Source organism: Jaculus jaculus, chromosome 18, assembly GCF_020740685.1.
Source record: "Jaculus jaculus isolate mJacJac1 chromosome 18, mJacJac1.mat.Y.cur, whole genome shotgun sequence".
Taxonomy (NCBI): Eukaryota; Metazoa; Chordata; class Mammalia; order Rodentia; family Dipodidae; genus Jaculus; species Jaculus jaculus.
The window spans coordinates 53,470,942-53,487,709 of record NC_059119.1 but is presented as its reverse complement, the minus strand read 5'-3'; positions in this window follow the sequence as shown (position 1 = coordinate 53,487,709).

Sequence of the window (16,768 nt, the reverse complement as noted above, 5' to 3'; positions counted from 1 at the left end):
TCATCTGGAGTATTATGTTGAATCATGACATACCAATGTCAAGGCTCAGGGGCCGCCCAGCCTCTGAAGTTGGGAGATATTTTTAAAGCCAGCCTCACCGTCCACCGGATGGCCTTGTTTGCATTAAAAGTCCACCTCCGTCTTGTGAAGCTCTCGAGGCAAGAAACCTGCCTGCCTCAAGGTTGTTGTGATGAATGGACCAAGATGAAACGGAGCCGCCCTAAACACACCGTCCCTCGGAGAACTCAGGATCCCGCAGCCGCCAGCCGGGAGGAAGCCTGGTGGTAGACTGCTAGAAGCTTCCAGTGATGGACTGATGGACATGTCCAGTGTTCCCCCGCGTCTCTGTCTGCACCGTGTGTATTGCTGTAACAGCGCACCACAGTCGCTGCCGACACAGAGCAGGAATTAGTTTCTTAGGTTGGGGAACTGGCTAAGCAGAGAAGTGCTTGCTATGGAAATAAGAGGACCTGAGCCCAGACCGCCAGTTCCCGCGCAATTGCCTGGACGACTGTGGTGGAATCTTACACCCGCGGGCTTCTCCACGTCCAGTCTTAACCGCAGTCGAGTCACCCCAGCGAGGTCCGGCCGCAGCTCACATGAGCTGCCTCTCCTGGGTTGATCTCCTTCGTTAAAATGGGTCCACATCACAGTGAAGACGAGCAAACCGTCAACTCTTTGGCCCACATTTCATACCTTTCACGATCTGATTTTTGCCTTCGTGACCATTCCTGTCTCCTGCTTCACTCCCTTATTCCAAGTTGTAGCTGTACTGTGCAGCTTGCTGTTTTGTTTTAATTATTTTGATTTGATTTGATTTATTTGGGAGAGAGATATAAAGAGGGAGATAGGGAGAGACAGGGAGAAAGGAAGTGAGAACGGGCATGCCAGGGACTCCAGCCACTGCAAACGAACTCCAGGCGCGAGCGTCACCTTGTGCCCCTGGCTTACTTGGGTCCTGGGGAATCAAACCTGGGTCCTCTGGCTTTGCATGCAAATGCCTTAACCGCTAAGCTATGTCTCCAGCTCACAACTTGCTGTTAATTGAAACTACCTTGTTCTTGTATCTCTTCTCTGACTTTTCCTATAGGGATCCTACTTGCTTTTCTTCAGTTCCTGTATATCTTTCAGAATTATAAGTCTTACCGCAACCAGGAAGCTTTCCCTGATTTTTTTGTTGGTTGGTTTGTTTGTTTTTGAGGAAGGGTCTCGCTTTAGCCCAGGCTGACCTGGAATTCACTATGTAGTCTCAGGGTGGCCTCGAACTCATGGCGATCCTCCTATCTCTACCTCCTGAGTGCTGGGTTTAAAGAAGTGTGCCACCATGTCTGGCTTTTTCCTGATTTTGTAGTCAGGATTAAATGATTTTATCTGACTCTAATACACACTGTACACACCTCTGTTTTAATAGTTAGCCTCTAACTTTCTTTTTTTTTCTTTTTGAGGTAGAGTTTCACTTTAGCCCAGGCTGACCTGGAATTCACAGTATAGTCTCAGGGTGGTTTCTAACTTTTTTTTTAAAGTATTTTTATTTATTTACTTATTTATAAGCAGAGAGAGATAGAAGAGAGACAGAGAGACTGGGCATGCCAGGGCTCTAGCCACTGCAAGCTGACTCCAGATGCATGTACCACTTTGTGCATCTGGGTTTAACTGGGACTTGTGAATCGAACTTCATTATGCTTTTCAGGCAGATGCCTTAACCTCTGAACCATCTCTCCAGCCCAACCTCTAACTTTCTTTCTGTCTTCCCTCTAAAACCTTGAGCTTTTTTTTTTTTTTTTTTGAGGGTGTGGACTGAATCCTTCTGTTCTTTAGAATATCTAGTTCACAACATCTCCGGGCAGGGCTATGCAATGCCCACATTTGTACTTGCCGTTTTCTAACTTGATTTCCTGCAGGTTAAGAAGAGCCCATGTCAATTTCTCCATCATTTATAGTGTTCACCCTTTCCTGTTGTTTCAGGGAATAATTGAGTAATGAATTCAGCTGGAGGGATGGCTTAGAGGTTAAGGTGCTTGCCTCTGAAGCCTAAGGACCCAGGTTCGATTCTCCAGATCCCACGTAAGCCAGATGCACATGATGGTGCATGCTTCTGGGATTCTTTCACAGTGACTAGAGGCCCTGGGGCACCCATTCCCCCTCTCCCTCTCTCTGTCTCAAATAAATAAATAATAAACTATACCAAAAAGAGAGTAATGAATTTGATTAAACCTGGATGTGTTTCCACCTCCTTTTATCAGACTGATGTGCAAGGACCTCTAAGCTGGCCCAGGGATCCTGCCTGGGAGCTTCCTCAGGACCAGAGATAAGGACATTAGGGAATGCAGTTTGGTTTCATTAGGCAAAGAAATAAAATTTGAAACCCCACAGACTCACTGTACAAACGGAAACCAAGAGGCGCCACCTCCAAGTTGGAACCTTCCATTATCTTTCAGTGCTGGGCACCGAACCCAAGGTCTTAACATATACTGCACAAGTTCTCTATCACTGAGTCCTACCCCCTAACCCTCTAATAAGATGTGTCTTTAATCATATACGGTTTAATCCAAGTGCACACATGATATGCTGCTATGACTTTGGACACCAAGTTATACACTTTTAGGTGTAGGAAGGGCTTAGGATGATCAGATTGAATATTTCACTCTACAAAGACACGAAGGTTCAGAGAGAAAGGCAAAGGGAATACCCCACTGGTGACAGTACGTGCTGGAGTTAGGGCTTAATACCCCCTGTCCCCCCAGCCCTGAGCTCCTCCCCTACAGTGTGATTGCACTTCACATTCTCATTTCAGGTTTGGTTTTGTTTTGACATTTTGGGGGGAGAGGAGTATGTGTGTGTGTGTAGTATACATGGTGTGGTGTGTATGTGTGTGCATGTGTCCCATGCACAAGCGTGTGGAGGCTAGAAGAAAACACTGGGTATCTTCCTCTGTCGCTGTCTGAGTTGTTTTCTCTACATGAAGTTCTCAGCAAACCCAGAGCTGCCATGTTCTGTAGACTGGCTGACGTGATTCCCCGGCACTTCTGTCTCTGCCTCCTACAGGACTGGGGTGAGAGGCATGTGTGTGGCCCTTCCCAGCTCTTATTTATTGATTTATTTTTCAAGGTAGGGTCTTGAGCTAGCCTCGGCTGACCTGGAATTCATTATGTAGTCTCAGGGTGGCCTCGAACTCACAGTGACCCTCCTACCTCCTCAGCCTTCTGAGTGCTAGGGTTAAAGGTGTGCGCCACCACGCCCAGCCCTGATCTGCTTTTGATGTGAGTGCTGGTCTCAGGCTCTTGAACTTCATGGTAAAGGCTCTTACCTGCCGTGGCCCCAGCCCGTTGTAATGCTCAAAGTGTTTTGCGATGGGATCTCATTATGTCCACCCAGGCTAGCCTTCGGATCTGGGGTGAAGCTATGCTCCTGCCTCAGCCTCCCGATGACCACTGCAGGCCATCACATCTGCTCCTTCATTCTTTCTTGACGTCAGAGATTAAATCCAGATCTGGTCCTCTTTGCCGTGCTTAACAACAGACGCTTTCCTTTTGCCTCTGAATCATTAACTTACTTCTCCAAACCCCTTCTTCTTTCCAGTGATTTCTCTTCTATTTTGGTGTCTTCTTATTTTGCCCTCCTCCATCCAGGCTGAAATGTAAATAGGTCCAACATTGTGCGGGTCTTGTGGATGTCATGACAGCTGACAGCTACCATGAGGTTGTGAATACCTTTGAGCTAGTGTGGTGGTAATATTACCAGCTCATAAAAAGGAAGATATCTAAACATTCATAACTGAACGTTAAGCACAGAATGGAAAATTCTTGAATATATTTTGAGTTAGATGTAAAAGGCATTACAAATTAAAAAATATTTTATTTATTTATTTGAAAGAGAGAGAGAGAAGAAGAAGCAGAGAGAGAGAGAGAGACAGAGAGAGAGGGAGAGAAAATGGGCACACCAAGGCCTCCAGTCACTTCAACCAAACTCCAGACATGTGCACCGCCTTGTGCACAAGTGTGACTTTGCACACTTGCGTCACTTGTGCGTCTGGCTTAAGTGGGATCTGGAGAGCCGGACATGCGTCCTTAGGCTTCACAGACAAGTGCCTTAACCACTAAGCCATCTCTCCAGCCCCCGTTACAATATTTTACAAATGCTTTCTCCCATCCGAAGGGCTTATCATGCGTCATTTGTCACATGATGATGTTTTCCCATAATGCCTTTACTGTGGTAAGTTTAGGCAGCTATGGCTTCCCAGTGACTTCCCTCAAAACATTTTGACTCATGGTGTCTTCCAGATTTCAGTCACAAGGGAGCAAGTCATGCTGCTCAGACTTCATTGTTTAATATTGTATTCATTTCTCTTTCATGTTTGTTTCAGTTGGTGGGAAAGGTTCACTTTTGATTGCAGCTTTTGATTGTCTTGATTTCTGCAATTTACCTTTATTTGCCATTTTGTGGGGGCTGTGAAAATGCCTATGAAAAGTTCCTTTCCCCCACATCTCTGCACATAGGCTTCATTGAGTTGGGTTCATCCTGAATACATTTCAAACACATCAGCACTTTCAGAGCCGCAAATTCCTTCTTAATAAGTTACTGTCTTCATGTGAGGTGCTATTTTAAAATCATGAAAGAGAGTAGTTTCCAAATATGGGTAGCTACTTTCAGGGAATAGTAAATGAAAGCATTTAATGAAAGGAAGGCACTACATTTTTATTGCGTTGTCATCAGATATTTGAATAACTAGCTGTAAATGACTTCTATTTATATAAACATGATTTTATAAATCCAATTGTCTCTGTTTCCAAATACATTCTAGCTCCTGAGCAAAACTGCAAATGGAATGGCCACGTCTCCACAACTAAAGTAAAAGATTGCAGCAGTAAACCAAATTCACAAACAGAGTAATTAGGGACCTTTGAACTAGGAGTAGTTTTTTCTGTCCCCTTGAACTGATTGTATAATTTACTTAGCTAATTTTGTGTAGTCATTGCGCTACCATTTGAATGTTCCACACAGGCAGCAGGAAGGCTTTTGCCAGATGCTGACTCCATCTCTGGTATCTATCCAGCAGCCTCCAGAACCATGATCCATAGAAACTTATTGTTTAAAAATGACCCAGACTTGTGCTGGAGAGATGGCTTAGTGTTTAAGGCACTTGCCAGTAAAGCCTAAGGACCCATGTTAGACTCTCCAGATCCCACTTTAGCCAGACACACAAAGTTGAGGCAAGCACGAGGTGGCACATGCCCACTAGGTGGCGCAAGTGTCTGGCATTCAATCGCAGTGGCTGAGGCCCTGGTGCACCAATTCTCTCTCTCTCTCCCTCTGTCTCTTTCTGTCTAAAATAAAAATAAAAAAGAAAGATTAAGGGCTGGAGAGATGGCTTAGCAGTTAAACGCTTGCCTGTGAAGCCTAAGGACCGTGGTTCGAGGCTCGGTTCCCCAGGTCCCACGTTAGCCAGATGCACAAGGGGACGCACGCGTCTGGAGTTCATTTGCAGAGGCTGGAAGCCCTGGCGCGCCCATTCTCTCTCTCTCCCTCTATCTGTCCTTCTCTCTGTGTCTGTCACTCTCAAATAAATAAATAAATAATTAAAAAAAAGGAAAGATTAAAAATGATCCAGGCTGTGGTGTTCTGTTATAGCTGCAGAAAATGGACCAAGACACATTAGAAAGTTAATTCTTCACTCTGGAATCTCTGCCACTCAAATGAACAACGTTGAAACATGCAACTTGGATTAAAACTATCCCTCTAAGAAAGATCTGGTTATATGCCTCCAGCAAGTTTCCTCATTTAGGTCACAATGATTTATTGAACGAGAAACCAATCAAAGATAACATTATTATTTACTGAGGAACTCTTAGGTGACCACTTTTTTTTCTCTCTCTATTAAAAATAGAATGAACAACTGAAACTTGTGTGCAAAGTATATGACTTGACGTTTGATGCATAGGTATATTTTGTGAAATAATCAGTTCAACAAGGAAAATTAGTGTTCTGTTACTTCATACCTTTCACAATCTCCTCCACCGCCCCCCCCCCCCACGCCCGTGTATGTCTCTTAGTTTTCTCTCAGTGAGGACACATAAGCTCTAGTCTCAGCTGCTTTCAGGAATATAATGCAGTAAAGTATAGTCTAGAATGTAGTCATCTTGTATGACTGGAATTTTGTGCTCTAGTTACTAACGCCTCCCCCATTTCCCCTAGTTTTAGCTGCTGGCAACCAGCGTTCTACCATCTGCTTCTATGAGAGCAGCCGCATTCATCTAAACATGGAAGAGAGCACACACAGTCCTCTAGGTTCATGTTGTAAATGGTGGGATTTCCTTCTTTCTTGAAGGCTGAAGAATATCCCCATGTAAGCATGCATAACATTTTAAAAGACTTCTTTTTTAGAGAGAGCAAGAGCAAGAGAGAGAGAGGAGAGGGAGAGGAGAGAGAATTGGCGTGCCAGGGCCTCAGCCACTGAAATCGAACACCAGACACTTGTGCCACCTAGTGGGCATGTGTGACCTTTTGTTTGCCTCACCTTTGTGCGTCTGGCTAACGTGGGATCTGGAGGGATCTAACCTGGGTCCTTAGGCTTCATGGGAAAACACCTTAACCACGAAGCCGTCTCTCCAGCCCCTTAAAAAACTTTTGTTGACAATTGTATACATTGTATTTTGATCACAATCTCCAGTTACCTTCTCTTGTCCTCCCCCCTCCACTGAACCTTTCTTCTATCCAACTAATCCCCTTTCTACTTTGATGTCTTTTCCTTCTTTTTTTTCTTTACCTTTTCCCTCCTCCATGGTCCATGATGAGATGTTGATGGGCCCAATATTGTGCAGGGCTTATTCAGGTAAAGACAAGTCTCTGCAAGGTCACAAGCGCAATGGTCACTTTCAGATCTGGAAGACATTATTCGAAAGCAGTTCTCCCCATCCTTTGGCTCCTACTTTCCTTCCACCCCCTCTTCAGTAATGTTCCCTGAGCCTTGGAGGGTGTGATAGAGAAGTCCCACTTAGCACTGAGTGCTCAACAGTCAAACAGTCACTTTATTCTCAGCACTCGGATGAGTTCTTGAGTCTCCCGCCCCCCCCCCCATTTCCCCCGTAGTCACTGCCAACTGCAAAAAAGAAGATTCTCTGATCAAAGCTGAGAGCAGCATTCAGCTATAGGTAGAGGCATAAATATTGAGAGGGCAATTTGATGAAAAACAACAGTAGTAAGTTATGTCCTAGAGCTCAAGGCTTTCCAGCCATGGGTTTGTGACTAGGTTTTCCATACCAGTGATGAATTCCCTCTGGGGGACTGGGCTTCAAATCCAATTAGAGAGTAGATGTTATCTTCACAACAGTCATGCTACTAGTTTTTAAATTTTATTTTATTTTATTTATTTGAGAAAGAGAAAGAGAGAAAGAGGGAGAGAGAGAAAGAGCGAATGGCATGCTGGGGCATTTACCTGCTATAACCGAGCTCCAGACGCATGCACCCCCTTGTGCATCTGGCTTACGAGGGTCCTGGGGAATCGAATCTGAGTCCTTTGGCTTTGCAGGCAAATGCATTAACTGCTAAGCCCTGTAATGCTGCTATTATACCAGTGGGCATATCATGTCTGGCTGGTCAGTTACACAGACTATTTTTATGCATTTGTTTATGAATATTCATTTGGGCTTCCTTTTCTTAGCTCCTGTGACAAGAATAAGAGTGAAAAAAAATAAAAAGAAAAAAGTGCAGATATCTCTTGAAGATCCTGATGTCTTTTCCTATAGACACATACCCAGAACTGGGAATGTTGAATCAGAAAGTGGCTCTGTTTTATAATTTTTTTTTGCGGTTGGGGGGACCTACTATACTGTTTTCTATTAATGGTTGTGCCAGTTTACAAGGCTGCACATCAATACTGTGTGGGGATCCGTGCTCCCAGATCCTGGTCATCACTGATCTTCCGCTATGCGGCAAAACTTGAATTCAGTTTTCTTCCTTTCAGCAAATTTCTTGGATGAAGTTGTTCTTCCAATTTTAGACATACTGAAATTTCCACTCAGATTGGTTCCGTAGCGTGCCGGGCTCTCACAGCTGGTGAGTGTTGAGGCTGATATTAAAATCCCACCCCATCTGCTGGTAGTGCCACCAGATGAACCTCGTTCTTTCTTTTGCAAAAAGAAAAGAAAAAAGAAAAAGAAATACAGACTAGAATCCCTTTTTTTAGGATCCCTTTGATAGTCTTGGGTTTTCAAAAACAGCTCCAACACAGAATGTATATTTAATAAGAATGTCATGGCATCTTCCTTCGTAGTTACTTTTCCTGTCATTTGACAATCATTCTCTGATGTTTTGGGGGGTGTATGTATATGTGTGTGTGTGTGTTGCAGCCGGGTTCACATTGCTGGTAGAAATCACCCGACCAAGAGCAGCTTGGGGGAAGAAATGAGGTTTAATTTGGCTTACAGGCTCGAGGGGGAGCTCCACGATGGCAGGAAAAAAATGATGGCATGAGCAGAGGGTGGACACAACCCCCTGGCCAATATAAGGTGGACAACAGTCACAGGAGAGTGTACCAAACACTGGCATGGGGAAACTGGCTATAACACCCATAAGCCCACCCCCAACAATACACTGCCTCCAGGAGGTGTTAACTCCCAAATCTCCATCAGCTGGGAACCTAGCGTTCAGAACACCTGAGTTTATGGGGAACACCCGCATCAAAACACCACTCTGTGTGTGTGTGCACGTGTATGTGCGTGCACACGCACACGCATGCATATACCATGCATGCAACTATGCAGAGGCCAGAGTATGTTAGGTGTCGTCCTCCATCGCTCTTCCAGGTTCTTTCCTTGAGTCTCTCTGTAACCTTGGAGCTTCCAGTTGTGTCTGGTCAGACTGGCTGGCCAGTGAGCCCCAGCGATGCTCCCGTCTCTGCCAACACTGGTGCTCAGCTTTCCATATGTGGGCTGGGTTTGAACTGAGGTCTTCAGGTTTGTGTGGCAAGTGCTCTTACCTGCTGAGCTGTCTCCCTACCACTCTGTTTTTCTCTCTCCTTCCTTCCTTCCTTCCTTCCTTCCTTCCTTCCTTCCTTCCTTCCTTCCTTCCTTCCTTCCTTTCTTTCTTTCTTTTAGGCCAGGTGTGGTGGTGCACACCTTTAATCCCAGCAGTTGGGAGGCAGAGGTAGGAGGACTGCGGTGAGTTCGAGGCCACTCTGAGACTAATTCCAGGTCAGCCGGGGCTAGAGCGAGACCCTACCTTGAAAATCCAATAGATAGATAAATAAATAAATAAATAAATAAATAAATAAATAAATAAATAAATAATTTATTTGAGAGAGAGAAAGAGGGAGAGAGAGAGAGAGAGAGAGAAATAATGGGTATGCCAGGGCCTTTAGCCACTGCAAATGAACTCCAGACACATGAGCCCCCTTGTACATGCATCTGGCTTATTGGGACCTGGAAAGTTGAACTGGGGTCCTTTGGCTTTGCAGGCAAACACCGTAACTGCTAAGCCATCTCTCCAGGCCACTCTGTTGTTTTCTTGACACAGATTCTCCTATAGTTCAGGCTGGCCCTAAATCTTTAAAAAAAATATTTTTTATTTATTTGAAGGAGAATGGGTGTAACATAGCCTCTAGCCACTGCAAATGAACTCCAGACACATATGCCACCTTGTATATCTGGCTTTATGTGGGTACTGGGGAATCAAAACTAGGTCCTCTGGCTTTGCCAGCAAGCACCTTAACTGCTGAGCCATCTCTCCAACCTCTGGCCCTAAACATGCTATACACTTGATGATGACCTCAAACCCCTGGTCCCTTTCCAATCATTTTCAAAGTTCTGGGATTATAGACATGTGTCATTACACCTGGCTTGATCTCTCTCTCTCTCTCTTGCTCTTTTACTATTTAATATATCTGAAAAATTGGACATAGTAGCATATGACTATCAATCCCAGAAATTGGGAGGGGGTTGCAGGAGAACCAGGGGTTCACGATTTTCTTTAGCTATATAAAGTTCAGGGCCAGTCTGGACTATGGAAAACAGACAAACAGGAAAATTGTAGAATTTCAGTTAACCCTCTAGTTTTCCCTCTGTCCTCATCTCCCTCCTCTGTTCTCACATGTTAACCCAGGAGAATTATGCAAGAAAGTTTATAACTTACCTAGACAATTACCCCATACATAAATTTATTAACCTAAACAATAGCCTCATTTTTTGCCAAGATCCGGCAGTTCTGAAGTTAGTCACCAATAAAATAGATTTCTCAATGGGTTAGTGATACCAGGTGTCAATTTACCCAGAGGATGAAAGGTAAAGAGTAATTGCATGTCTCTTGGCCACTTCCCAGCTATTCACTGACATTTCCAGTGACTTGAGAGAATTCAGCCAAAATGGCCCCAAAAAACCATATTGTCACCTTACTTACTGGTCGACCAGATCACAAATGCTGCATAACAGACCCAGCCACTACTTAAGTGAGAGTCTACATAGGAGTCCACAGAGATTTCAGATGCATTACAGCTATGCATTGTACAATAGCTACTGACAGACTGTTTTCTAAGACCAGCTGTTGTTTCTTTTACTTTTCCTGGAGAGGCCAGGTTGTATAGTGGTTAGGCACACAGACACCTAGCCCAATTAACAATGGCTTTTTGTCCTTGGGCAAGTCATGGATACTGTGTTTCAGTTGCTACATCTGCAATGACACATGGTTAGGTTGAAGACAAAAACGAATTAAGCTGGGATTAGTCCTCAGCATGGAGACAGTACTCCATATGTGACTACAAATTCCCCTGCGGACCCTGTGACATGCGTAGGATTATGATCATCTTTGACAGTTTAGGAAATTCAGGTGTAGAGGAGACACATGGCACAGACAGCTTTGAAAATAGGTCTGATTAATCTCAAAACTGATCTTCCTTATCCCTGGACTGTTCTGCTTCTCAATAGAAGAGAAACAGAGTAGCAAGAGAATTTACGGGCAAGGCCTGTCAATACAAGGGATGCCTGCTCCCTAGAAGCCTTCCTGAGGGGCGGAGCAGAGATAATCTGGCCAAGAGGCAGGAATCAAGAGAGCATTTTGGGGGGCTGGAGAGACGGCTTAGCAGTTAAGGCGCCTGCCTATGAAGCCTAAGAACTCATGTTCCAATCTCCAGGTCCAACATAAGCCAGACACACAGCGACCCAGTGTGCAATGTCACACATGCGCACAAGGGGGCGCACACATCCGGAGTTCATTTGCAGTGGCTGAAGGCTTTGGTGAACCCATTCTCTCTCAATCTCAAATAAATTAAAAAAAATTTTTTTTTAAAGAGATATCTTTGGGCTTCCTCCACCTCTGGGGAATGTAAGTGATTCCAGTCACACCCCCCCCACACACACACACAAAGGCTCAAGCACTGCCAAAGAACTCTTTCTGTGGTCATGAACATGTAGGAACGCAGGAGTGGGCAGCCTTGGCACACCCCACCTCCCGTTCTTCCTGCCTCTCTGCGCTCTGGGACTGGCCAGCAGAAACCAGCTCCAGAAGCCGGCGTCCACTCACTGGGCCTCTGAGAAGTCCACACAGTGTGGGCTCTCTTGGCTGTTAAATAAGAACTAGAGCTACTGACCTGCTACTGTGTGTCTTTCCAGAGCATCTTATGCATTAGAAATGTGGAACAGGGCTGGGTGTTATAGTGAATTCCTGTCATCCTAGTGCCAGGGAGATGGAGGCAAGAAGATCTCCAGAGCCAGGCCAGCCTGGGCTACATAATGAGACTTTGTCTCAGAGAAAAAGGAAGGAAGGAGAGAGATGGGAGGAAAGAGAGAGAGAAAGAAGAAAGGAGAAATTAAGGCTCATAGGAATCAGGTGAATTGCCCAATGCCATTACCCAGTTTGGAACTGGATAGTTCATATTCTTCTCACTAGTCAGGGTTATCCTTCTAGCATTGGGTTTTTACAAAACTAGTATTTCTACTGATTATCTTACTACGTCTATCTTATTTTTTTTTTGCTGCCCACTTCTTTCCTTGGTATTGATTTTATCTTAATAGGAACATGCAGTGGGATTTTTGAGGTAGCAACTGAAATTGTTTATGACCTTGAACTTGGTTATCTGTCAATTAATATTTCTCCATGTGGACTCTTCCTTCAATCACCATTTACATTTGATATTGATCTGATTGTTACAAGTTTTGTTTTAAAATTATTTTTATTTATATATTTGAGAGAGAGAGAGGGAGAGAATGGGCACACCAGGGCCTCCAGCCACTGCAAACGAACTCCAGATGCGTGCACCACCTTGTGCATCTGGCTTACATGGGTCCTGGAGAATTGGACCAGGGTCCTTTGGCTTTGCAGGCAAGCGCCTTAACTGCCAAGCCATCCCTCCAGCCCCACAAACTCCCCATTTTTATACAACAAAGCCTATGAAGTAGTGAGAGGATTTGTGCTACCTCCTCTGTCTGTCTTCAGGGCTGCAGGAGGGACAGAAGCATCACAAATCTAGCCCTTCTCTCCCTGGGTGTGACCCGCCTCTTTCTATAGGTAAGTGTTGCAGTCAAGTTCTCACTACTGGCAGAAAACACCCAGCCAAGAGCAGCTTGTGGGATAAAAAGGGTTTATTTTGGGTTGCAGACTAGAGGGGAAGCTCCATGATGGCAGGGGAAAAGACGGCATGAGCAGAGGGTGGACATCACCCCCTGGCCAACATCAGGTGGACAACAGCAACAGGAGGGTGTGGCAAACACTGGTGAGGGAAAGCTGGTTATAACACCCATAAGCCCGCCCCCAACAACACACTGCCTCCAGGATGGTTTGGCTCTCACCATTGTGATTACCAACATACGTGCTCTGGAAACGTTCCATGTGTACTGTACATCCCGAGGTCTGGCATCAGGCTGACTGTGGCGGGAACCCTCGTCCTTGTATGTGCGGTGGCATCAAGGGCATGTGCCACGTTCATGCTGAAGCATGGCTGGTGGTCTCGTTCTTTAATGCCAAGTGGTTTGACTTTTCTCCAGCAAGGATGGATGATCACTGTCTTGTACATTTCAAATGTATTCACATTTGGAAATTTGAAAGCATTGGCTCTCATGACCAATTCATTTCAGGAATAAATCAGTCTCTGCCAGCTGGCTCTCCAGTGACCAGCCTATCTTCAATTTCATATAAATTGCAAATACTCTAATATTTCATATTTAGGGAATGCTATACTGAGTTGCAGTAATAGCCATATTTGTTATTTCTTACCACCCCCTCCCCTTTGAGACAGGGTCTCACATATTTCAGGATAAGTCTCCAACTCATTATGTAGCTGAGGATGACCTTGACCTTCTGGCCCTCCTGCCTCTACCTCCTGAGTGCTAGGATTACATGCCTGAACCACCACACCCAGCTTATTCAGTGCTGGGCATTGAACACAGGGCTTTGCGTATGCATGTCAGGCAAGCACTTAACCAACTGAACTACATCTCCAGAACCTATGTTTGCTTATTTATTTTACTTGAGAACTTTCATCATGTTTTAAATGCTTTTAAAATGGGACAATTAGGGCTGGAGAGATGGCTTAGTGGTTAAGCGCTTGCCTGTGAAGCCTAAGGACCCTGGTTCGAGGCTCGGTTCCCAAGGTCCCACGTTAGCCAGATGCACAAGGGGGCGCACGCATTTGGAGTTCGTTTGCAGAGGCTGGAAGCCCTGGCGTGCCCATTCTCTCTCTCTCTCCCTCTATCTGTCTTTCTCTCTGTGTCTGTCGCTCTCAAATAAATAAATAAATAATTAAAAAAAATGGGACAATTAAAAAAATATCCCCAGCAGTTGGGAGGCAGAGATAGGAGGATCACTGTGAGTTTGAGGTCACCCTGAGACTTCATGGTGAATTCCTGGTCAGCCTGAGCTACAGTGAGGTCCTACCTTGAACAAAAAAAATCTCGAAATGGTTTGGTCTGTCGTGACAGCACTCGTGCAGAGCGGTGTTAGGGTTTCTTCTGGAGAAGCAAAACCTGATGGATTTGCCACTTGGGCTCAGTCTCCTTTCACAGAATTGCCAGTGGAGTTCTAAGCTTTCCCCGGAGGCAGCGACTCCACCAGGAGAAGCAATATGTGAAGTTTTTGCAAGAAAGTTTGTGTGTGTGTGTGTGTGTGTGTGTATGTGTGTGTGTGTGCACGCGCAAAATGGTGACTCCTGCCAGAAATGTCATATGGTTTCGTTAACTTTCTTCCCAGGAAGGGAGGAAGTTTTTTTCCCAAGCCACAGATAAATACAGCTGGAATGCTATTCAGAAGTCAGAAGCACAGGGGTTTGACTACAGAGACTGAATTTTACACACTCCGTTTGTTTCTGGTTCAGATAAGGCTTTCCTTCTATTTCCTTAGGGGAAAAGTCCAATTCTCTTTGAAAAGCATAAACCTTTATTCCCCTGCATGAAAATGATTGAGATTTCTGCCCCTGCTGTTATCATCTATACCATAATAAATTTATTTAAGGAAGGAAAGGTCTGTCCTGAATCCCTTCTGGAGTTCCCTAGGGAAGAAAAGCATACGAGAGAGAGAGAGAGAGAGAGAGAGAGAGAGAGAGAGAGAGAGGGAGGGAGGGAGGGAGGGAGGGAGGGAGGGAGGGAGGGAGGGAGGGAGGGAGGGAGGGAGGGAGGGAGGGGGGAAGGAGAGAGAAGACAGGACATTCTGCGTCTCTTTTCTCCCCCCTCAGGGTTACAGACTGTTTCCTACCATGCTGTTGGTTAGCTTGTCTGCACATACCAAGTGTGATAGTAATTAATGCTCCCATGTTGGCTCTTAGGAGCTACAATACCGTGAAGTACTCCTTCAGAGCTATCAAGGAGAAATTAAATTACGTTCAATACAGTTTCAGAGCCACATTACTCAGGATATAAAGCACCACTGCTAGAAATAGGATGGGGTTGGGCTGGAGAGATGGCTTAGCGGTTAAGCGCTTGCCTGTGAAGCCTAAGGACCCCAGTTCGATGCTCTATTCCCCAGGAGCCACATTAGCCAGATGCACAAGGTGGCGCACGTGTCTGGAGTTCGTTTGCACTGGTTGGAAGCCCTGGTGCTCCCATTCTCTCTCTCTCTGCCTTTCTCTCTCTGTTGCTCTCAAATAAATAAGTAAAAATAAACAAACAAAAAAGAAAGAAATGGGATGACCTTGGGTCGTGTTGACGATTGTTAAAATGGTAAGGAATTGTGGGAGCCAAAGGTAAAGCCTTTGAAATCGGGCAGCGGGAACACTCAGAGCACAGAACCTGGCACCTGCTAAAGATCACGGTCCTCTCCCCTCGGCAGATAACTTGTCAACACCTCATGGCCAGAGTCTCTGAAGCTGCTAGTTCTATTGTGCCCATTCGCCAGGGCCGCAGTCTCACTCCTTCTGAGCACAGTTCACTGATGAATCTTCCTAGGCTGAAAAGGCCAGTAGCAGCTGCACTAGGGTTCTGAGGCTGCCGTGCCAGGTCACCATATACTTGGTGGCTTAAAGCAACCTAAATGGGGCTGGAGAGATGGCTCAGCGGTTAAGGCGCTTGCCTGCAAAGCCAAAGGACCCAGATTTGATTCTCCAGGACCCATGCAAGCCATCAGATGCACAGGGTGGTGCATGCATCTGGAGTTCAAATGCAGCAGCCAATGACCCTGGCATGCCCATTCTCTCTCAAATTTCATATATATATATATATATATATATATATATATATATATATATATATATATATACACTTTAGTGACTCTAGTTCAGTTCCCCAGTACCCATGTAAAGCCAGATGCACTAAAAGGGGCGCATGCATCTGGAGTTCATTTGCAGCAGCTACAGACCCTGGTGTGCCCATTCTCTCTGTGCCTGTCTCTCTCTCTCTCTCTCTCTCTCTCTCTCTGATTGCAAATAAATAAGTGAAAAAAATTAAGAAAAACAATCTAAATGTATTTATTCCCTTATAGCTGTGGGAGCCAGAAGTCTGTCATTGGTGGTGGTGGTGATGTGGGGGAGACAGGTGACAGCGGGAATGCACTCCCCATAGAGGCTGTTGCCTTCTCCAGATCCTGGTGGCAGTCGCCATTGCTTAGCTTGTGGCCCTGTCACCCCGGCTGCAAAGTAGCAGCATCTTCCAATCTCTTGGCTCCCCATCTCCACTCTTTCCAAACTGCTGCTTCTTCTGTGTGTGCACGGGCCGTGAACTCCCCCTTGGCTGACTTCACTCTTCAGGGGCTGCTGTGGCTGGAACCCAGAGCTTCACACACGTTAGGCCAGCAGCCCACCACGAAGTTCCCTTCCTTCCCTTTCTTTCAATCATTCTTTCTTTTTCATTCTTTTCTTCCTTCCTTCCTTCCTTCCTTCCTTCCTTTCTTCCTTCCTTCCTTCCTTCCTTCCTTCCTTCCTTCCTTCCTTCCTTCCTTCCTTCCTTCCTCTCTCTCTCTCTCTTTCTTTCTTTCTCTCCCTCTTTCTCTCTTTCTTTTTTCTCTTTCATTCATTCATCCTTTCTCTCCCTTTCTCTTTCATAGTGTCTCGTGTAGCACAGGCTGGCTTTGAACTCCTGATCCTCCTGCCTCTACCTCCCAAGTACTAGAATGACAAGCATCACTACCTTGCCTAGTCTTTTTTCCCTTTGAACTAATATTTGAAGTTAGCACACAAAGTAGTGGGTTTCATTATGACATTTTTGTACACATGCATCATTATACTTTGTTGTAACTTAGCTCCTTCACGCCCTTTACATGGGCTGCTCCCACTAGGGATTGGTTTCCTTCCTTCCTTAAAATTGCCTTTAGAGACAGAGTGTTTTGAAGATGCCCGGGCAGGACTCAAACCTGTAATTCC